This window comes from Peromyscus maniculatus, chromosome 9 (assembly GCF_049852395.1).
Source record: "Peromyscus maniculatus bairdii isolate BWxNUB_F1_BW_parent chromosome 9, HU_Pman_BW_mat_3.1, whole genome shotgun sequence".
NCBI lineage: Eukaryota > Metazoa > Chordata > Mammalia > Rodentia > Cricetidae > Peromyscus > Peromyscus maniculatus.
The window spans coordinates 35,057,865-35,076,897 of NC_134860.1; the positions used below are offsets into that span (position 1 = coordinate 35,057,865).

General features: G+C 45.8%; 1 protein-coding gene and 1 long non-coding RNA gene across 2 annotated transcripts in view; both read right to left on the reverse strand.

Moving 5' to 3' along the window:
- The window catches only part of LOC121832236 (uncharacterized), a 30,622-nt gene extending 28,173 nt beyond the window's left edge, over nucleotides 1-2,449 (reverse strand). The window contains exon 1 of the long non-coding RNA XR_013042268.1: nucleotides 2,349-2,449. This is a non-coding gene — a long non-coding RNA (uncharacterized LOC121832236). The remainder of the gene's footprint in view (nucleotides 1-2,348) is intronic.
- Rps24 (ribosomal protein S24) overlaps nucleotides 1-19,033 on the reverse strand; it is a 146,660-nt gene that overhangs the window by 53,772 nt on the left and 73,855 nt on the right. The window lies entirely within an intron of this gene.

Here is a 19,033-nt window from a genome sequence, read left to right on the forward strand (position 1 = left end):
GAAAGAAAGAAAGAAAGAAAGAAAGAAAGAAAGAAAGAAAGAAAGAAAGAAAGAAAGAAAGAAAGAAAGAAAGAAAGAAAAAAGGAAAGAAGAAAAAATATTTCCTAAGATTTGGGGAGATTGGGGCTTGTTTGTCATATGTGTGTATGTGGTGTACGTGTGTGTTTGTGAACATGCATGGGTGGAAGTACCCATGTGTGCATGTGCAAGACCAGAGGGGGATCCTGGGATGCTGCACTCTGCCACTCCCTGCCGGTATCGTAGAAACAGGGTCTCCCACTGAGCCTGGAGCTCACCAGCTTCTTCAGTTAGGCTGTCTGGGCAGTGAGCTCCAGCCATCCTCCTGTCTCCACGCCCCACAGCACCAGAGTTACAGGTGTGCATGGCCACATCTGGCTTTTATGAGGGTGCTGAGGTCAAAACTCAGGTCCTCAAGCTTGTGTAGCAAGTATTTTACCCACTGGGCCATCTCTTTTGCCCCAATATTTCCTAGCTTTAAAAAAAGACAAATGTTATTTAGAGCCTAGAGCACATTAAAAAGGTGGAGTGATAGATGATAAATTGCACGGCCTGGACCACCCAGATGAGGGATTTGGACCCTTATTCAACATGAAACCATCAAGAGTCTCTAGAGTCTAGGAGCAGGCACAGGGAGTGGCTGCCAGAGGCAGGAGACTGGCTGTTTCTGTGAGAGGTCACCAGTTTCCCTTGCAGTCTTGTGCTTCCTTTTCCCTATTATTCCAGCTGTGCTTCCAAGCAGGCATCAGCCAGGCCTCACGTCACTCGGGCCACTCAGGCAGCATGGGCTCTCTCACATTTCCCTGCCAACAGGTACGCCGCTTAAGGGTTATTCTCATGGACAAAGCACCGGGCTTTCTCCAGAGTAGCACCGTGCTGGTGGCAGTGGGCCAAGCAGAGCCCAGTCTGATGCCTGCCTGCCTGCCTGCCCTACAAGCTTGGTCCCACCACAGCGTGTGGTAATCATCCAGGATGGATCCAGTTTAGAATAGGACGCCCAGTTTAGATGCCTCCATTTGCTAGAAGGAATAGATCTACCCCAGGCCGCCCTGGGGCTCACTGGTGATCCAGAAGCCGAGTCTCTCCACTGCCCACTTTGGTGATGCTGTTAGAGCTAATAGATAAATATATACTTTCTGTTTAAAATAAGTGCTTTGTCTGCCTTGCAGAAAACTGCATTCTTCTTACATCAAAATGGCTGGAACTTGAAGGCCATATTTTTTTTTTTTTTAGCAAGCTGATCGAAATCCAAAGGGAAATGCCTCCTGAAATATGCAAAAAACATGACGTCTTCACATGCAAAAACAAAACAAAACAAAAAACCACAGCAGCCCATGTGAGCCTCACAGGCCTGCTCTCCAGAGCCCAGAAGCCTCCTTGCCCTTGGCAGCCAGGCCAGAAACACCCCCTATCCTCACCATCTGGCATTTTTGTCTGCAAAGCACAGGCTTGCTATCCTGGGCTGCCTGCCACCCTGACGACAGAGTCCTGACGACAAAGCCCAGGCGCAGGAGATGGCTGCAGGCTGCACCTCCCTGCTGTGGTCCCAGACATGCACATGCACACATATGATCACACACAGGTGCACATACACACATGCACATAGACAGAACAAAACTTAGAGCCCCCACCCTACTCCCTGGCCTTGCCAAAGTGGGTGGAGGCTAGGCCTGCCCTGCAAGTCAGCTCTTCCCTAACACCATCTTCTCCACACACCAGCCAAGGAGGGCAGATGTCAGGGGGAAGCGAGGGAGGGAGGAAACAGCTTAGGGCTGCCAGCAGGACTGGAGGGAGGAAGCAGAGCCCTAGGGAGTGCATCAGGCAGGTGGCAGAGGGGGCCTCATTTGCTGGGCCATCTGTCGGGAGCAAAGAGAAGACCCCTAACTCCACAGCCCAGGCCCTCCCCTGCACAAACACTCACTTACGCCACCACACACATACACAGATCCTGACACCAACACAAGAACTTAGGAATATGGCCAAACATACAAGTATCCACACATAAATATCTACAACTGTATATACCAGTATACACATACACACACATAGCCTCCCCATGAAGATGCTGCCGTCGACATACAAAACCACATATGCTCACACACCCACTCATAAATATCCATGATTATAATACCATGTGAACATACACACATGGGCCCATAACTACACAAATGCAGTTGTCTGTACTCATGTATATGCAATGCTACAGGTATACAGGCTCGTGCATACACACCACATACCTTCTCACATTCATGCCTATCCATAGATACATCATATAAGTGTGTAAGTGCCTACACAGGAACACTGAAACCCCCAGTCACATACATTAATACCTTGGTACCCATGAGGCTGGTTCCATCCTTTCTCTCAGGACACTGAGATCTTAGATAAAGTGATACAGTGTCTGCATATAACCTGCTCCACTCTCCATCCTCCTGGAAACTTCACAGCCCCTGTGGATAAATGATACCTCACACAATGGACTGGTGAGTGAACAATGCTCATGTCGCATCATCTAAGGAGTCATGGCAGAAAAGAGAAGTGGGCACATGGTGGGTACAGGTGCAATTTCTTTTTCAACTCTCTTCAATCCGCAGATGACTCCACCCATGCATGCAGAACTCATAGACCTAGAGGAATGACCATTGTCTTGCTCATGTCCCAACCAACTCACACAAGATCGTGTCTGCCCTGCCTGGTCTCTGTCACCCCCGCACTCTGCTGCCTTCCCCGTAGATGTCTCTGGCTCAGGTATTGCCAGTCTGTGACCATACACCGGAATCTCTTAGGTACCTTTCATTAACACCAACCGCAGAGTCCTGCTCCTCCGTTTCTGACTCACCCAACTGAGGGAGAGGCTGGGAAGGATTGAGAATCTCCTGAGCTGCACAACTGGCCTGGCATTCATTCCCATTCCCAGATCCATAGCATAATGGGGCTTAAAACTGCCTAAGCCTGGAGCTGGAGAGCTGGTGGCTCAGCAGTTCCGAGTACTTGCTGCTCTCACAGAGGGCCAGGCAAAGGTTCTCAGCCTCCACACACCAGCTTACAACTACCTGTAACTCCAGTTCTGGGGCACCCGAAGTTTCCTCAGGCATTGGACACATGAGGTGTACTTATATTCATGAGAGCAAAACATTCAAACACATAAAATAAAAAACAACAATTCTGTTTTTTGGTTTTTCAAGACAGGGTTTCTCTGTGTAGCTTTGTGCCTCTCCTGGGACTCACTTGGTAGTCCAGGCTGGCCTCGAACTCACAGAGATTCGCCTGGCTCTGCCTCCCGAGTGCTAGGATTAAAGGCGTGCGCCACCACCGCCCGGCAACAATTCTGTTTTTAAAATACTTAAGCCTACTGGCCTGTTTGTTGATCCTTATCTTGGGAAAAGCCATAGTGCCTACTACTTAGAAGACCCATCCAAGTTTGTCTTCAGAACGATTATAAGACATATAGCAACTGGTCCTCGTCCTCACCAACCGAGCATGTCGCCATCCTCTCTACTGTTGACCTGCTGCCACGGTACACTCCTGAAATGCACTTAGTCCAAGAGCTTCGTAATGAAATCTCTGTGATTTAGACATGCTCTGAGGCCCACACAGCCAATGCCCCTCTGACCCCTGTGCCCCACAAAGGGACCCCACCATCCAGAGACAGGTGGAGAAATTCCATGTAGCCTGCTTCCTTCTTTTTAGTTTCTACTATCGCTTTTTGTGCAAATAACAGCGAAGACCCTCTACATGCCCCAAATTGTCCGGTCCAGGGTGAACTTCTACAGTGGCTGTTCATCATCTTAGCCCATCGGAGGTGTCTAGACACCATTTAGGCAAGGAGGAAACGGAAGCCGAGGAAGCTGGAGACGTGCACAAAGCCACACAATCAGTGGCTACCTCTGCCTCACTTCCACTGATTTCTCCATCACATACCAAGCTTCAAGTCACTTGCCTCTGCTCTCTGGGTCCCCTTCATTTTGGACCCTCTTCACCACCCAGCAGGCTGCCATTCTTGTCACAAGAGCAAGGGTCAGCTGAGACAGCGACTCAGTGGGTGGGGATACAGCAACTGAGGAGTAACTGGTCACAGGCCTTGTTTTTGTTTGTTTCTTTGGTTGGTTGGATTTTTTGGTTTTTTTTTTGTTGTTGTTGTTGTTGCTTTGTTTGTTTATTTGTTTTTTGGTTTTTTGAGACAGGGTTTCTCTGTGTAGTTTTTGTGCCTGTCCTGGATCTCTCACTTTGTAGATCAGGCTGGCCTCGAACTTACAGAGATCCTCCTGGCTCTGCCTCCCGAGTGCTGGGATTAAAGGCATGCGCCACCATGGCCCAGCATACAGGCCTGTTTTAAAGATGCTAAAAATAGGGGTTGGGGAGGACAGCATTGTAGCATGAATGTTAACACGTTCTTATTAATAAAATCAAACCTGAGCCAGGTATTGGGGTCAACTGGAAGATCAGAGAACCAGAACAAGCCACAGCTACCTCACCTCGCCGGATCCTCAGCTGGTCTTGTTTCCTCAGACTGGAGGCTTCTGAGTCCTCATCCAGAATGGGTCTCAGCTGAACTGCTGCTAGAAGCCTGAAAGCTTAACCAGCCAAAAGCTTCTAGTTCCTGGTCCTCACGCCTTATATACCTTTCTGCCTTCTACCATCACTCCCTGGGATTAAAGGCATGAGTCACCATGCTTGGCTGTATCCTTGAATACATGGATTTCTGCCTAGCTCTGCCTCCCAAGTGCTGGGATTAAAGGTGTGTGCTACCACTGCACACACCTTTAAAAAAAATCCTCTATGTTTAATATTGTGGCTGTTCTGTCTCTGACCCCAGATAAGTTTATTAGGGTGCACAATATTTTGGGGAACACAATACCACCACACAGCATGCAGCATGCAGTGTGACTGAATTGCTCAAAGCAGGACCAGTGACAAAAGCAGAGAGGAAACAGACTAGCCTTTCCAGCTACTGCTTAGCCTGAGGCACTGTCAGGCTCTCCAGTGGATTGCAGGGGTGGGGAGGGGAATCACGATCAGCCAGCTGGGAGCACTCTGAGTGTTAGTGTTCTTCCCACACACCCCTGCCTGTGAGATCTTAGTTTCTCGCCTTCTCTGAACGAAGGCAGGGGTAGCACCCTTCTCACTGGGACAGCATAGGATCTGATGGGATACTTTCTGAACGATCACCTAGAACTTGATTGATAGATCTCAGTGAAGTAGGTCTGTCTCAATCTGGTCAACAACTATCCATATGCCAGATGAATATTCTAGATTATTGCAAAATTTTATTTGTAATGAACAGAGATGGGAGTAGTCACTGCCTGAACTCTATTGTGGATACCAAAAGCTGGGGCTCAATTTCCACCATTATGGGGTGTTTCTATATGTAGCTATAAAGGAGGCAGTCCCTCCTCCCAAGGAGTTCAGATTCTTTTAGAGAAGAAAGAAAAGTCTAGAAATAAATACTATGTAAGGAAGAAGACAAAAATAATCCAAGTCCCTTAGCCAAGTGAGGAGCCTGAGAGTCTGGGGAGCAAATGATTCCACAAGAACACGTGGTTGGGCAGGGCAGGGTAAGGGGCTCCCATGTGAGCATGGGCTTCGTGTCCTGCCCTAGACATTAGCAGCAAAGTGGGAGCGGTGTTCTTCCATGTAATCTGAACCTCTCACACCACTTCAGACTCGACGAAAATAGAAAGACTCTGAGAGTGCAGAACAAAGATAAAATAAGAAAACTGAACCCTCCCATCTATAAACACAGCAAAAATGACATAAACCACCCAGAAATGTTCCTCACAGGAGGCAAGCACACTATATTTTTGTTTGCATCAAACTTATAAGACCTGAGATAGTGGAAGATGTGCCATGTTTCTAGATTCGTGACTAGGGAATCATGAAATGTTTATTTTTTCCCAACTAAATTCATGGCTTGAACCAATTGTAAAGAAATCCCTTTCTTTATAAAGAATGATTCTGAGCTTCATCTGGATAGAGTTAGGCAAGAAATATGCACAGGAGAGAAGGAAGGAGAGTGACTATGAGCACTTCTATATCCATGTACAAAGTTCCAGGCTGAAGAGGCAGGTCAGAAAAGCAGAGGATGCAGACAGCAGCAGATGGAAGTGCACAGGAGAACTGAGGATCAAGCGCAGGACTGGACAACGGGATGCATGATTTGACACACAGAGCTGGGAAACTGGACACTTGGGGGAGATCCTGCTGGAAACTCACCTCAGCGTTGTAGCAAGAGTCAAAACAAGAACGTGCCATTTTATAGTCATCTGTGTTCTTTCTAAACACAAATGTGAAGGAACACACAGTGGAAAAATGGGTTCAAAGTGTGCACCAATTTGAAACTTGTAAAAGTCAAAACCTGTGTCCAAACAATGGTTGAAGTTGAATGGTGGGTACCAAGATGATATGCTATTCTTTCTGGTTCTGTGCGCTTAAAGGTATATATATATATATATCTTCAAAGTGTGTGTGTGTGTGTGTGTGTGTGTGTGTGTGTGTGTGTGTGTGTGTGTGTAGTGTCTTAGTTAGGGTATCTATTGCTGTGATGAAACACCATGCCCAAAAAGCAAGTTGGGGAGAACAGGTTTTGTTTCACTCACAGTTCCATATAACAGTTCATCATCAAAAGCAGTGAAAGCAGGAACTCAAGCACAGCAGGAACCTGGAGGCAGGAGCTGACACAGAGGCCATGGAGGAGTGCTGCTTACTGGCTTGCTCCTGATGGCTTATTCAGCCTGCTTTCCTATAGAATCTAGGACCGCCAGCCAAGGGATGGCCCCACCCACAATGAGTTGGGCCCTCCTCCGTCAGTTACTAAGAAAATGCCTTTACAGGCTTGCCTACAACCCAGTCTTGTGGGGGTATTTTCCTAAATGATGTTCTTTCCTCCAAGATGATTTCAGTTTGTGTCAAGTTGACATAGTTTTTAAAACTCACATAAGCACACAGCTGTAATCTCAACATGTGGAAGGCAGAGACCGAGCAAGCCAATGTGGGATAGGTAGGAGAATTAAATCTAAAAGACAAACAGCCAGAGGAGAAAATTACATCTTCTGGCACTATAGTCCATGAACCTTCATCTTCAGGGTATGCAGAGTTCCTCTGAATTGCCAACAATCACCAGAGCATCAGTAGGTAGGAATCGATGACCCCCTTGAGCATCCTTTCCCTTCCTGGTGCCTCATGGCCTTTGTTCTTCATTCAAGAACCCACAACAATTGTCTGGAAGCTAATCCTACCCCTCTCTATCTGTTCTGGAGAATATTGTGTGCTGTGGAACAATCCGTTTCTACACTATGGATATGTATTACTCTCATTAGTTTATAAACAGCTGACAGGCCAGTAGGTGGGCAGGAAGTTAAGCGGGAAAGCCAAACTGAGAATGATGGGAAGAAGGAGGGCAGAGTCAGGAGATACCAGAGACACCAGAAAAGCAAAATGGTAAAGGACAAGTAAAGCCACAAGTCACATGGCAATACATAGATTAATAGAAATGGGTTAATTTAAGTGTAGGAGCTAGCCTGAGCTACCAGCTGAACATTTATAAGTAATATAAGCCTCTGAGCGGTTATTTGGGAACTGGCGGGCAAAACAGGGAATGTCCATTTACAGTCACGTGGCCTGGCTTCTCCACTCAGTGCATCCCATTTCCAATGCCGTAACTGGCCAAAGAAGAGGCATGTGTCCAAGCCAGGACACATGGTCAACATCACGGCTTCTGGTGGGATAGTCAGGGACACATAGACGCTTCCTTTCCTGCAGGACTTCAGTAGAGCCAGGAAGTGAGAAGGAAAAGGCAAGCTCTGAATCAAATTCCACTTAATGGTGACCTCTGTTAGTTGAACTGGACCAAGAAAACTTACCCTTTTCTCCCCCTGCTATTGTCACTTACAACCAGAAGCCTCCAGATTGCCCATTTTAGTAAGGGTCTCTATTGCTGTGATAAAACATCATGGCCAAAACAACTTGAGGAGCAAAGGGTTTATTTCAGTCTACAACTCTGAGGTCACATTCCATCACTGAGGGAAGTCAGGGCAGGAACTGAAGCAGAGGCCATGGAGGAATGCTGCTTACTGGCTTGCTCTCCTTGGCCTACTCAGTGGGCTTTCTTAAACCATCTGAGACTACTTGCCCAGGTGTGGCACCACCCACAGTGGGCTGGGCCCTCCACTAATTGAGGCACTATTTCACTGACTTGCCTACAGGATAATCTAGTGGAGGCATTTTCTCAATGAAGAAGCCCTCTTCCTAGGTATGTCTTGGTTTGTGTCAAGTTGACAACTAAGTAAGCCCAAATGGATAGGGGTCTTCATGCTGCCCACTCAGAAGAGGGCAAAGGGTGGCTTTTGCACATGCCTATAAGTGGGTAAGGGGAGCTCAGGGAGCCTGGGGCTGGACATGCTCCTTGTTCAGACAGTGAGAAGGTCTCACTGTTCCCTCACTTCTGTTCTCACTTTCTCCACACTCCTCACTGCCCCGTCTCCCTACTAACACACACACACACACACACACACACACACACACACACACACACACACACTGACAGAGTAAGGAAATAGACTTGGATACCACTTGAACCAGTTGGAATTGTCCCAACATGATGGGCTTCCCTCAGTAGCAGGAGATGGACAGTAGCAGGTTCTGTCCAGGTAGATGGTGATACCTGGGCCAAGTTTTCATGGATCACTTTGGGAGAGACCTAGAGTCTATCATCTCAAGTGTCTTCCTCCTGACTTAGATTGAAGCAGGTCAGGGAGTCTTCTGGCAGAAAGCCACTCCAGTGGAGGAAGATAGCATTCATGGTCGGTGTCATAGCTACTATTCTATTGCTGTGAAGAGGCACCATGGCCAAGGCAATTCTTATAAAAGAAAGCATTTAATTGGGGCCCACTTACAATTTTAGAGGGTTAGTTCATATTCATCATACCAGGAATCAGACGGGCGTGGTGCTGAAATAATAGCTGAGAGCTTTACATCCTAATCTGAAGGCAGCAGGCAGAGAGAGAGAGAGAGAGAGAGAGAGAGAGAGAGAGAGAGAGAGAGAGAGAGAGAGAGAGAGACTAGGGCTTTTGAAATCTCAAAGCCCATGTCCAGTGACACACCTCCTTCAACAAGGCCACACCTCCTAATTCTTCCCAAATAGTTCTACTAACTGGATCCAAACATTCAAACATATGAGCCTATTCTCATTCAAACCACCACAGTGCCTAAGCCAAGGAAGCCAATCTCACTAGCCACCAAGGTGGCCTTTTCCATTGTGTTAGGCCAGAATAAGGCTTTCTCTGTACACACAGAGAGGTTCACATCTCAGTGACAGACAATGCAATGCAAATATCTTGGATAAACCCTACAGTGGCCTCCTATCTAGACCTGCAGTGCAGAGTTCATGGGCAGGTGAAGCTTCAGCCTTAAGAGAGTAGCACTGGCCCAACCTAGTCTCAGATTGTCCCCCATTATGGAGAGGCTTAATGACTTGAGCCAAAGGCCTGTCTTGAGGGGCTAGGATATCCAATGCCCCACCTGTGACCCCAAATCCCTGAATTTTGTCCCCAAACACATCTGGCCAAATTTGCTTCAAAGCAGCCCACTTTGCAGACAGCTCTTCTTTATAATCACCTTTGTCTGCTTCTAAGTCATTTCTTGAGACAGGGTAGAGTTCATAGGTAGAGACCTTGGCCTAGAATATGCAGGGCCCTAAGTTCAATCCAAAACACCAAAAAAGAGCCAGGTGCTGGTGACACATGCCTTTGATCCCAGCACTCCAGAGGCAGAAGTAGGCAAATCTCTGAATTTGAGGCCAGCCTGGTCTACAGATTGAATTTCAAGATAGCCAGGGCTGTTACACAGACAAACCCTCTCTTGGAAAACAAAAATAAAAACAAAAACAAAAAAACAACAAAGGGGGAAAAAACACCAAAAAGAAAGAAACAAACAAACAAAAACAATAACAAACCTAAATACTTCCTTATTTCATCAGGGCTTTTTTTTTTTTTGCATTTTTTCTAATTATCTAATGTTTAGATAATATCTGATAGCAGCAATGCGAGAGTAAATGTTGCACATGCAGATCAAACTCCCCGATATTAAGAAGGCCCTCCTTCGACTCTCTACCCTCCTCACGAGCCAGAGCCTCAGCAGTCACTGGTGTGCAGCTACCCCACCCTCAAGCGTCACCTACCTAAAGGCACCAAATCTGAATTCTGCATGCATCCTTCCTTGATGTTTTTACTCAGGCCTTTACTATACAAATGAATAATAAAATTGGAATCACTCCTGGCGGTTTTCTGTAGACTGGCTTATTTCAGTCAATATTATGTTTCTAAGATGCAGCCATGCTTTTTGAAGGCTAAGGCTGGTTCGCTTTACTTTGCTGTTCTTTGACAGTTTCATGAATGTATAGATAATACGTTTTGGTCATTGTCTGCCCTCATTGCCCTGTCTCACTCCTGTCTCACTCCCGCTAAATTCCTTCTCCCCATCAAGTCTCCATCCTATCTACATGTTGTTGTGGGGTTTTGTCTGGGACCCCCTGGGTTTAACTAGGGTTGCCAGCATGAGCATTGCTTCATTTCAGTTGCTAAGCATCCTCTTTTCTAATCCATACATCCATGCACTCATCGACAGGTATTTGAGTGAGTGATGGTGGTCGGTGTGACATTCTAAACATGTTGTAATCACATCTGTCCATCTCACAGTGGTGCCCATACATGAGGGGCTCCCAGGTTACCGCTCCAAGGAGGGGCATTGCTGTGTCTGTAGACATTCAAATGCTTGATTTCTCAAGATAAGGCCTTTTTGTGTCTCCATATTCTCTCTTACAATATGTAGCTGCCTGTATATTACACCCCACCATCATGCCTCAAACATTAACGCATGGATTATCTATCCCTGCCCACGCCTGTGGTTTGCAGCACACCTCCCTGTCATGTGGTGTTTATGGTCAGGTGAGCATAAAGAAAAGTCACAAACATCTAAGCAGAAACATTAGGAGGCATCCCCAAGCTTCTCCCCGTATTCGCTTCTCCCTTCTGCTATAAGAACAGCATGCCTTAAGTAGGAATTATTTTCCCGAGCCGAGGCCTAGGGTGAACAACACGGAGCAGAGTCACAGCCAACAAAAATGACAGCAGACAAGTGCAAGGAATGAAACTTTATCATGATCAGCCATTGAGCTTGGGAGCTATTTGCTACTGCAACACAATAAAGCAGCCATATCAAGACATTTAACAGAGATTTATTGAGTATCTTCAACTTGGCAGACATCAAGCTTGTTTTAAGAGTGGCCATGCTAGCCAGGGTTCATGGCTTTGAGACACTAACACTCTGGCCCATCAGCAGGTCCCAAAGACCCTGGAGATTTTTTAGTATAAGCCCCAGAAACAAACTTGTCTCTTAGGACCCCAGCTGTCAGGAGGGGAACAGCTGATAAAGAAACTAGAGATTTTATTGATTTTGCCAAATAAAAAGTCCCGAAAGGAAGCTTGAAGAAGGGGTGGGTCCAGGAGCTCCTCCTCGGTCTCTTGGCTTTGTTTTCCTCTGTGTCTATCTCCATCCTCTGGCAGCACTGCTCCTGTGGGACAAAGTGGCCACCACAGATCAAGCGCTCCACAGGCCTATAGACTCCAAGTCCTATCCAAGTCTTGAGCCTGTCTCTCAGCGTCACTGCGGGTTACAGGTACCCTAAACAATCGGTGTGCAGAGAGAGAGCATAAACTGGGTGAGCTGGTCCTAGGTCATGGATCATGATGGAGTCATTCCACACAAACACAACAGGCTGAGCAGAGGGTACCCCAGGAACAACCAGAGCATTCTGCCCAGGTGGGGCAGCAGGGGCCGAGCAGACACGCCACAGTCCACATCAGCACCCTCAGGTCCTTGACCAGTGAACCCCAGAGCTGGCTCTGCCAAACTTCAGACTCAGGGCATCACATCACTGGTTAACATCAGCTGCTGGTAGAGTGTTTACACCATGAAAATGGGCAAGTACTTCAAACCAGGGTTATAACGGTCCCAGAGAACCAATTGCCACACATTTACCAGCGGAAACATGGTGCAATCGGCTAAAGCTCCAGCATCCCCTCACGTGACTGCTTCACTCAGAAACATCCGTGAATGACTCCCAGTGAACTTCATCTTCTGCAGCTGTCAAGTGGGAAAATTGGGTTCTTGCCTGCCAAGGTTGTATTCGATCTCTGCCAGTTTGAGACTTTCAAAGGTGTGTTTACGTATGTGTGTATGTATACACCAATGTGGGCACATTCGAGTTTAAATTTCTCTCCTGCATCAGAGATCGTAAGTCCAGGCACCTGCTATAAACTCCAGTGTGGCTTGGTGAGCTGTACCTCCCCTCTCTTGGTCTATTAAATCATTTTCCCTCCAAAGGTACACATGTTGTGGCATAAGGAGCAAACTGTTGACAGATGGTGGAGAAACTTCACAGGCCCATAATTGAGACTTATTTTCATACATTCGTGCCAGTTTGAAATCTAATTGCCAATAAAACAATACTGTGATACTGCCACATCGAATACCTCCACCACTCTCCAAAGTTACACTTGAATCCACTAGTAAACCCTAATCTCCCAGAGAAAAATATTCCACGCTCTCTGTCGGGAAAGCAGTGCTATAAATCCACGTACAGTGGTTCATTTTCAAATGCGAACCTCCTTTTCCTGGTCCCCAAAGAGCTCTTACTCAGCTAATGTTAGCGCCTGCCTGAGAGCAGTACATATTCTTTGTTTACTTGACAGAAGCACAGATGTGGCTAGGCAAGCCTGTGATGGCCTCTTTTGCAGAGAAATGCAGAGGGCTTCTCTGGGCCAACTTATTCGCCTCACATCTCTGGTTGCATTTTGTCGCACTATGGGAAGTTGGCCAGACACCCAGCAGCCCCACCCCACCGCCCCGCAGAGGGAGGGAGGGAGGATGTAGGAACCCCAGCCTTCTCTCCTTGCTTCTTTGTTTTCACTCTCTTGATGAAAAGGTTTGAGGACAGATCGATCCAGATCAATCTGAAGCTGTAAATAAAAAGGCAAGCTTTCAGTGGGATGCGGGAGCTCAGAGGCTGGGTTTGTTTGTGTGTACTGAAAAATGCCACCTGTCACTTTAAACCACAAGCCTGCTAAAAACTAGTAATGGCTATCCTTCCCCAGGCAGAGTCCCGTCCATGTTACAAAGAAAGAATTATTGAGGGTAGAGCCCCGAGATGCTGTCCCATAGGCTGTAAGTATATTCCTTGCCTATATCATCTCTGGAAGCATCCTAGGCAGCAGAGTATTATTCTTCCATTTTACAGATAATAAACTGAGGTAAATCTTAGACTGGGCTGGTGGCAGAAAGATTGGAAGAGCCAGAGGTAGAAGGCATCCGCAGTGAAACAGTATTTACCAGACATCACGGGGCCATTGAACATGTGAGCTCACACAGCTGCGACTGCATACGTAAGACCTGCACAAGGTCAAGCCAGCAGATCCCAGCAGGAATGGAGGACAGGCTCATGAAGACCTGCTCTAGCTGAGAAGCTCCCGGCAACTGATGGCTGCTAGAGGAGAGACCCTTTTCTTCAGGGATGTGGTCCCTGAGAGGCTTCCCATGCTCCTGTAAATGGTCCCACACTCATGCACAGACAGGCTGTACTAAGTGGACTCGATGGGTTTAAAAACATAGCACATGAAGTTGGGGAGGGAAAGTGGTAGAGGTTATTAGGGGAGGAATTTGAGAGGAGGGAATAAGGGGGTAGATTTGATCAAAACCTATTGTATGCATGTATGAAAACCTTAAACAATAGAAAAGAAATAAATAACTAAAGCAAGAAAATATTTTTCACTAAACACGGTTGTCTTCATTTTTCTTATTGTGGTGATAAAATTCTGTGACAAAAACGATCTAAGGAAGAGATGGTTTATTCTGGCTTGCAGTTCAAGGGAACAATCCATTATGGTGGGGAAGGAAGTCAAGACGGCAAGAGCTTCAAGTATATGGTAAAATCACAGCCACAATTCGGGAGCAGAGAGTGGCAAATGCATGCTGCTGCTCGGCTCCGTTTCTCCTCTTTTACAGTCTAGGGTCGCAGCCAGGGAATGGTGACACCTATTGTGGGCAGGTCTTCTCACCTCATCATGATCATTCCCACAAGCATGCCCAGAGACCCATCTCCCAGATGATTGCAGCTTCTGTCAAGTTGAGAACACTAACTCATCATATCAACGTTATTCCAGTAGACTGTATTTCGTTTGAATCACTGAAAATTGAGTGTCTGAACTGAGACATGTGGAAGTATAAAGTATACAGTGGATTTCAAAAACTTAGAGGAGTGGCCACAGTGGGATCCTGGGTAATGGACACCAAACTACATACACTTGAGAGGACTTAGGTCTGGTGTTCTTCAGCACAGTGGGGACTACAGTTCATAGCCACTTATTATCTAATTTACAAAAACAACTAGGGGAGAGAATTTCAAAGTTCTTCAGTTGAAAGAAATGGTGTTGCATGATAAGAATATGCTAATAACCCTGACTTAGTGGTTACATAATGGGCATGTATCAAATTGCACACTATATCACATAAATATGTGCAATTATTATATGTTTATTTTAAAAGCATACAGAGAGAGGAAATAATATCCCTCAATAAGAACGTGTTTGTATTGACTATGTATTGAAATTACATTTGACTGTGTATTATTAAGTTATCTAAAATATATTGCTGGCCACTAGGAAAATTTAAATCATAGGTTTATTGTAATACTATGATATGCTGAAATAGGTATTTGTTCTTTGATCTTGTTTCCTAGGATATAATTGCTAAAATCACTGGAATTTCTAAAGTCTTTGGGGATTGTCAGCCCTATTCCCCAGCCTCCACAAAGGGAAAAAGGAACTCAAGATTATGTTGGTCACCAGTGGCCAGTGATACGGTCAACCATACCTGTGTAATGAAGCCCCCATAAGAACCCAGCAGGACAGATCTCAGACAGCTTCCCAGTAGGTTCCTGTAAGTGGCAAATGCACAGAACCAATACACGCCTTTCCCCCATACCTGGTCCTGGCCATCTGCTCTAGTTCATTCTCTGTTACTCTACAAAATACCTGAGGTTGATCTCTTATAACAGAAAGGGGTTTGTTCAGTTCACAATGGCAAAAAGTCCAAATAGCACCTTCTAGGTCTGTCCCTGGCTCCCATAGCTGTATGACATCATGGTGGATGACATCAGAGAAAGAAAATGGACCTGTGAAAGACAACATACCAAGAGACATGTGCACAGTGGTCTCTCTCCTTCTTACAAAGCCACCAGTATGAGTCCTGGGGACTCCACCACACTGAATGTACCTGATCCCAGTCCTCTCTGTATTAGGATTCTCTAGAGTTACAGAACAGATAGAACACATACATATCATAAAAGGAAATTTATTAGGTGGTTGGGTAGTACAATAATGTCTGTACTCCGGAGAAGCTGAGATCCTAACAGCTGTCCCTGGAGCTGGTTACCAAGACTTCCAGTCTAGCACTAAGGGCTTGGAAGATTCTTAGAAAGTTACTGATTTTTAGTCCACATTGGACCCCAAAGATGCTAGAGTCTAATTTCAGAAAGAATGATAGCAGCACCAGCACCAGCACCAGCAGCAACAGATATGGACACATTCAGCAAGAATGGAAAACAAGCAAGCACTTCTTTTTATGTGCATGTGGATCTCTTTACATCTCAGCCACCACTGCTAGGAGTTGGCCTTTACCTTTTTTCCCCCAACAACATAATATTTTTATTGATTATTTAAGAGTTTCACACAGTGCACCCTGATTACATTCATTTCCCAGTCTTCCCAAGTTCACCCCCACCCTTGTGACTTCCCCCAAAGAAAAGAAGAAAAGAAAAATAAATACCTGGCCTATGCTGCCACCAAAGGCCATGACAGTGTCCGTGGCCAGAGATCATGTGGATCTGTGGTCTGCTCCCACTAGAGATCATGTTGATGTCCGTGGTCTATGTTACCACTGAAGGCCATGTGGATGTCCTTGGTCTGTGCTGCTGCCTGAAATCATGTTGGTGTCCATGGCCTGTGCTGCAGCCGAGGGCTATGTTGATGTCCATGGTCTGTACTGCCACTGGAGACCATGCTGAGGTCCAAGGTCCATGCTGATGCTGGAGACCATGTGGATCTCTGTGGTTTGTGCTGTCACCAGAAACCATGTGAAAGTCCATGATCCTTGCTTCCGCTGTCTGTAAAGGGCAAGGAAGCTTCTTTTGCAGTGGTATTGATGACTGCAGACTCACAGTTGAGAGTGAGAGACATAAAAAGCTTCTGTGACAACCTCTCTCCCTAACCCCCATCTTCCACCCCCACCCCCCAGAAAAAAAGAAAAAATAAACCATCTAGACAGAAAGCCATTGAAGAGAACTCTTAACAATTTGTGATAGGAACCCTAAAGTGTAGCTCTTCACCGTTGATGGCTTCTGGTGGGGGTGGGGAAGGACTCAGTTTTCTTTAAGGGGCTGGCCACTGGGAATTTGACCATTCTCTAGTAAGTATATGAGTCTTCTCTTTCCTTCCTTCCTTTCTTTTTTTTTTTTAACATATGATTCTTTGGGAATTTCACATCATGCACCCCAATCCCACCCACCTCCCAGTCCTTCCATATCTACCCTTCACTGTTATAGCATCCTCCTCCAGAAGGAAAATTTAAAAATAATAAATAAATAAACTATATTAATTACAAAAACAACAACCCTCAAAAAATCAAAACAAAATCAAAGGAAAGAAGAAACACTTTCCTCCTCTATCTTTCCCACCTCTCCATCACCTCCTCATCAATCTTAGTGGCATTAGGAGCTGCAGTGTGTCACACAGTGAGTGCATCCTTTAGTCCAAACAGCTTTACTTGCAAACGTTCATTGTGTAATGAGTCGTTGGTCTGGTTCGAGGCCTCTGGCTTCTGCTACACCATCAATACAGGACCCTCATCAAAACTCCTCTCAGGTATCCTGCTGATGCCCCAAGTCATGGAGATCCTGTGGCTATGGTTCTGGAGCACCTGAAAGGACTGGGGACCATCCTCATTCAAGCATTTACATACATTTCCCAGTGTATTATTTAAAAAAAAAAAAATCAGAAAGGACACTGAAGAAGGGCAGATGAAGAGATCGTTTGAGTACTGTGTGTGCCCTCTGAAACTCAGGTTGAAACTAGAAACTTAACCTCACTGTGGTATTCAGACATGGGTGTCCCATGCTCCCCCTCCCCATGATGGTCATGGACTCTGGTACTCTGGAACTATAAACCTCGATTAATTCTTTCTTTTGTAAGTTGCCTTGGTCATGAGGTTTTGTCACAAGAATAGAAAAGTAACTAAGTGCGGATGGGCAGTAGTGGCTCACGCCTTTAATCCCAGCACTTGGGAGGCAAAAGCAAGTGGATCTCAGTGAGTTCGAAGCCAGCCTGCTCTACAAAGAAAATTTCAGAACAGCCAGGACAGAGAAACCCTGTCTCAGAAAAACAAAAACAAAAACAAACAAACAAAAAAGTAACTAAGACACTGGATTCTGTGAACCATCTAGCCAGTTGAACTTGAGGATGTGGGAATCCTGCTTCACAGCTGCTCAGCCGGAAACCCAGGAAAGATAATCATGGGCCTGTGACTGGTGTGGGAAGACCGGCAATCTTGAGAACTGAGGTACCCACCTGGGAGATCTGATGCTATTTCCAGACAGCGAGAATCATGAATTTCCATATTAGCTCTAATCGAATTGGAGGACAGCTGCCTGGTGTTCCCTACAGATTTTGTTGTTTACTTGATGAGAAGCCACACACACTACGGTTGTGCATGGATTACTGAGTAAGAATGCAGGAGAATGGAATGTATGTCCTCTGTGTCCTCAGGTGGATGGATAGATACGGCTTAGTTTGTATTTCTCTGAAGCAGCCTTGATCTAGATCATGCAGTCTGCTTCCTCTCTAGTTTGGGCTGAGTATTAACTTACCTACATCCAAATGGACTCAGCTTAAGGTTGTTGGGCCTACGTGAATCTGGAGGGTAATCCCTTTGTCTTTTTTGGAGGACCTGATGTCCACCCAGGTGTCCCCTAGCCTCCACAAGTATCATCTAAAGAATATTTGAAACATTATCATTGTGACAGCAATACAATTTCCCCTTTCCAGCTTGTCCGGTTGTTCTAGGCCATCATCCTGTCAGTCAGGATCTCTTTGCATCTTTATCCTGTCATCCAACATAGCCCTCGCAACCTTACAGCCCCTTCACATTCGGTCAGCTTGCCTCCCAATCTTCAATGAAGAAAATTAGATGGCCCACACCTAGAACTCCTCTGGGTCCAGAGATACAGCAGCCATGCCCCAGCACCTCTGGGTCCTGTCAGTGCCAGCTCCTTAAAGCCACTCCTCTGTCTTTCACTCAAACATGTTCATCCATACCTTAGATGAAATATCATTGCAAATGGACAGACCATGAATACATGTGAGAACGCAGCCCCTGGGATGTGGTTAACAATGTGTTTATATCAGAGGACAGTAAGCAAGCACTCCCGTGCTGATTAAAATATGCATTCCTTAAAACAGAATATATGCCCACCTACTGGAATAGCCTGCATACATCCCTTAATGATGTTATAGAAAAGTACATAATGACTTGGAAAATTGCCCCTAATATATATTTAAGTGCTAAAAGCATATTACAGAACAGTACATGAAAAATGATGTTATTTTGGGAGTATTTATTTATATATTTGGGAGAAAGGCTGCAAAAAAACTCATTGGAATGATCAACATGGTTATGATTTGTAAACAAATACACCTTTCAGCATACAGACATGTTCTGTTTATTTTGTCTTCAGTTCTGTGGACTGAATCCAAAGCCTTACACTTGCTAGGCCAGCACTCCACCAACAAGTTGAACTCTCAACCCCACGTTTCCCCCAGCAGCCACTCCATTTCTCTTCTTCCCTTTTCAACAAAACTCCTCGAAAGAGGAGCTCATGGGTGTATTCAATGAAGGACGCCAGCTACTAGGA